This window comes from Octopus bimaculoides, chromosome 15 (genome assembly GCF_001194135.2).
Source record: "Octopus bimaculoides isolate UCB-OBI-ISO-001 chromosome 15, ASM119413v2, whole genome shotgun sequence".
NCBI lineage: Eukaryota > Metazoa > Mollusca > Cephalopoda > Octopoda > Octopodidae > Octopus > Octopus bimaculoides.
Window position 1 is genome coordinate 14,474,376 of NC_068995.1, and position 5,296 is coordinate 14,479,671.

Here is a 5,296-nt window from a genome sequence, read left to right on the forward strand (position 1 = left end):
TATCTATCTATCTATCTGTCTAACGGTATGAGTGAAAGCGTGGAGATGTATGTTTGGATGTGTTTGCGTGTTTGTATGCGTGTATGTGTATGTTTGCGTGTGTGTGTGTGAGAGAGAGAGAGAGAGAGAGAGAGAGAGAGAGAGCAAACGTGGGGGATAGAGAGAGGGGAGAAAGAGAGAGAGAGAGATGGGAAAGAGAGTAAGTGTGTGTGTGTATGTGTGTGTGTGTGCCAGTTTATCATATTTTAGTAAAACCCCACCTCGAGGCATGTCTGCCACAAGACTTCAGCTCCTAGTGAGGCTAATAATTTCTTTGCATTCTTCCTTCCTGCCATTGCAGGGGAAGGTATGCAAAGTATGCATCTTAACATACTGTACTAAGCACAACGTTTACAATGGCGACCTAAAACCCTATTGAAGGGCACAGAATTTCTAAATATATGTATGCGCACGCAGGTGTGTATGTGTATATATGTAAATATGTGTATATATACATATATACAAAGCGTGTGGATTATTGGTTCGGATACTCGGCTCACGATCGTAAGGTCGTGAGTTCAACTCCCGGCACGCGTTGTGCCCTTTATTTCACGCTGCTCCAGTCCACTCAGCTGGCAAAAATGAGTAGTACCTGTATTTGAAAGGGCCAGCCTTGTCCCGCACTGTGTCAGTCTGAATCCCTCTGAGAACTACGTTAAGGGTACACGTGTCTGTGGAATGCACAACCATTTGCACGTTAATTTCACGAACAAGCTGTTCCGTTGATCGTATCAGCTGGGACCCTCGTCGTAACCGACGGAGTGCTCCTCCTCTATATATGTGCATATATATGTATGTACCTACGTATGTATGTGTGCATGTATTCTTTTATTCGTTATATTCTTTTATTCTTTTACTTGTTTCAGTCATTTGACTGCGGCCATGTTGGTTTAACAGTTGGTAGTTATCTCCCACTTGCATTAAATATTGGGCGCGAGAAGCGCACTGAATAAATCAGTAGAGGAGGTGTCTTCCTGGGGTTAAATGGCAGTATCGTCGTCTCTTAGAGCAGGGGTTTTCAAACGGACGACAGGGGCTCCGCAAGGACAAGACAGGGTGTCCGTAGACAGCAAATACTTTATTATGGGCAATTTGATTTTATATGTTTTTTAATCGAAATCTTTTAATTGACAATAAACCTATTTGTTAAATTCTGTTAAATAAATAAATGTAAAAATATATGTTATTTTAAGCAAATATTTATGTATAAATTTCATAAGCGTTTATAAGGGGGTCCCTAAGGTAAAGCCTGAAATATAAAGGGGTCCGCAAGTCAAAAAGTTTGAAAACCCCTGTCTTAGAGGACAGCTACATTAAAGTGGCCATAAGCAATACTTCCAGGATGAAAAATTGTTTGGTATGTATCACGGCACCCTTTTATGTGCTCGCTCCTTCTAACTTTAGAACTTGGTTACGCCTCTGTGCCTTATAAATAAAGAACTCATTGGGTAATGTAGTCTTAGATGCACTGTGGCTGAAAAAAGCGGAATGGATTCGGCTGGTTCCAGAGTTTCATCATATAAGTCTCATGACGGATTTGGTGGATGATAAACAATGATACCAGCAATAACATCAAAAACAACAACAACGACAACAACAACAACAACACTAACAAGAACAACAATAGCAACAACAACAATACTAGCAACAATAGTTGTTGGCACTCCGTCGCTTACGACGTCGAGGGTTCCAGTTGATTTGATCAACGGAACAGCCTGCTCGTGAAATTAACGTACAAGTGGTTGAGCACTCCACAGACACGTGTACCCTTAACGTAGTTCTCGGGGATATTCAGCGTGACACAGTGTGACAAGGCTGACCCTTTTGAATTACAGGCACAACAGAAACAGGAAGTAAGAGTGAGAGAAAGTTGTGGTGAAGAGTACAGCAGGGTTCGCCACCATCCCCTGCCGGAGCCTCGTGGAGCTTTAGGTGTTTTCGCTCAATAAACACTCACAACGCCCGGTCTGGGAATCGAAACCGCGATCCTATGACCGCGAGTCCGCTGCCCTAACCACTGGGCCATTGCGCCTCCACAGCAACAATAGTAACAAGAACGATAACAACAGCAGCAATTACACAGTGATTTACTAGTTAGCATTCTCATAGGTGGTGGTTGGTGGTGGTGGTGGTATTGGCGGTGGTTATGGGGTTGTTAAGATGACGGTGACGGTGCTTATGATGATGATGGTAGTGGTGATGGTGGCGGTGGTGATAGTTATGGTGGTAGTGGTAGTGGTTATAGCGGTAGTGGAGGTTATGCTGGTTGTTATGGTGTGCGGTGGAGATACGAGCCTACTAAAAAACTGTAATATTAAATACGACACATGTTTCATACATTTATTCAACTCCGTCAACGAAAGCAATTGTGCCGTAATAATTGGCAAGTAAACTTAACTGGCTTCGGTTGGTGCCCAGTTAAAAATAAACGACATTAGTTTACTGTTGTTACACAGTCAATAGAATTGGCTTTATCTATTTGATTTGGTTCCAGAAATTGTGTCACAAACAAATTAAACAACTGACCTTGTCAACTTGGTAACATCTAATTATACAGCAATGTAACTTTAATGAATAAATCTCCATTAGTTCCATACCGCTCGATTAACAACGCTTAAACGATGCACACGATCTCAGCAACTAATCCAATCTCATGAAATGTAATGTAATGTAATATATGTATGTCATTATTCGGTTTTATTCCAAGATTTCTTGCCAATAGAGGAGTCGGTTTCTTCCCTACATTCAAGGCTCCTTCATTGGAATTTCAACAACATCAACAGGGTATTATTTGTGCATGTTTGTGTATATGTGTGCAGTATTTGAAGTCAGCGCATCTACAGATTTATATGTTTTTGTTTTATGTATGTATTCTCGTGCATATACTTACTTGCGTGTCTAGACTTGCTTATATATACTTAAATGATAAACTTCTGGAGAGTTTTACAGATTTATAGGAAAGTTGGTTATACATCATTAGATGTATACCTGACTTTCCTATATAAAATTACGAATATAACGGAACGCTGAACTCCGGACTATCAACTTAAACAACATTTATTCAGGTGGTAAATATATACATCTTTAGCTCTTGTTTGTTGTTACAGCTTCTGTGTGTGAGCATTGTTGTTGGGACGTTTGGTATGTAGATGTAAGCGAGCTGTCGAGCGTAAGTTCGAAAGATGAAGAGAGACAGCTAAACACGTAAAGAGACTGTCTCCAGAGTTGGAATGTTGGAGACACTGCTTGACACGTCCATGCTCATGGCCGGCCGACCGAGAAAGAGATAGAATAGAAGCGGGAACGCTTGGTTGTTTAATTCCACGCATGCGTGAGACTACGCATGCGCACGGCGTTACTACAGATTTTTACAGTTCCAGTGATGGCTTGGATCTGTAGTCTTCGAATCAGCTTTCTTCATTCTGGTTTTGAGAAGCCTAATTCCTCAAGATTGGTACTTAGGCAATGTGTCCCAATAATTACAGGTATAAATCTGAACTTGTAATCTGAGTAGAGTAGCTGTAGATTTCTCAATAGTTCAGCATAGGTATATGTATGTATGTATGTATGTATGGCTTAGTGGTTAGTACATTCGGTTCACAATCGTAAGGCTGTGAGTTCAATTCCCGGTGGCGTGTATGAAGGTAGGTAGGTAGGTAGGTATATTTTTCGGGTTTATTTTTCAAATTTCTCTCCAAAAGGGAAAGAACCGGTTTCTAGCCTAGAAACAAAGGCCCATTCATTGAAATGTTGACATCACATTTTGACTCGTACATGTTTGTATGTAAGTATGTATGCATGTATGTATGTAAGTATGTATGTATGTATGTATGTATGCATGTATGCATAAGTATGCGTATATACATGTATGCATATAAGGATGCATGTTACCTTTGTACATACCCATATATAAGTGTCGCCATACATGTCATTGCATAAAATGTATACACAAACATACGTTCGCCTGTCTAAATGTGTGTATATTCACTTATTACATGCTAAACCTCTTGACTGTCTTACGTATCTTGATTGTGACTTTGATAGCTCATCGCTGTATACTCTTTATTAGGCGTCTTCTTATTGGTTTTACGAAATCTAGCTTCTCAAGCTCGTTACTGAGGCAGTTAGTCACGTATCTATACAGCCAAGACATCGAATACTAATCGGTAGAAATCTAAAACTATAGTCTGGACAGAGCAACTTCAGATTTATCATTAGTTTGACAGAGATGTTTTTTTTTTTCCACAAATCTTTAACATTATGTTAACATCTATTGGCCAACTGTTCAACCGCTGTGCATAATTTCTTTTTTCTGTTCCAGATCACTAAGTTTGGTTTGCTATTACATTTTATCGAAGTCTTCACTGGAACATTCCACCACTTTTCTTTCAAAATGCGCGTGATTATAACTACCACACACACACACACAATCATACTAGCTTGTTACTTTTGAAATAATTCTTAAAATATAAAATGTTCCTGAATATGTTATGTGTTACTTCTTGTTATGTATTTCATAAGGGCGATAACACAAAAGAAAGCAATAGAAAAAAATGTCAGACTTGAAAAATGAAAATAAAAAGAAGCACTAGGATCGATTTGTTGGACTAAATCAGACATGAACAAACTGCAACCCGCACGATTCTCTGAAGGGTATACCAACGAAAATTTACCTTGATTTTGTTTCTGTAGTACGACCTGAATCTTCAATGTGGTGTTCCAGCATGGCCGTAGTCTAATGGTTGAAACAAGTAATAGATAAAAGATAAGCGTGACGTAATCGACGTTTTCAGAGCTAGATTTGTGGGTGTTCATTATTTCTTTTGTTCACGTGGTATTTTATAGCTCTCAATATCTTGCTCGTTGAAAGACATAGGGGTTAGACAAGTGATTCCCAATGTGAGGCATATGCCCTATCGGTGGGGCCTGGGAAAATTATTGGTGCAGCGCAGGATCCAAAACTATTTCGTTTTTGCGTACTCAGTACTTAATAAAAGTTACCAGTAGCTCCTTTTGTATTAAATAATTGTGACAGAACATTGGTTTCAAATTTTGGCACGAGGCCAGCAGTTTCGGGTTAGGGGCTAAGTCGATTTCGGCGGAATTTGAACTTAGAACGCGTAGACGGACGAAATGCTGCAAAGCATTTTATCCGGCATGGTAACGATTCTGCCAGCTCACCAAATTATTGTGATTAGATATTAAAAAATGAAGTTGTTTTTTTTTTTTCCAACCACCAGTGGAGCATACATCTTTC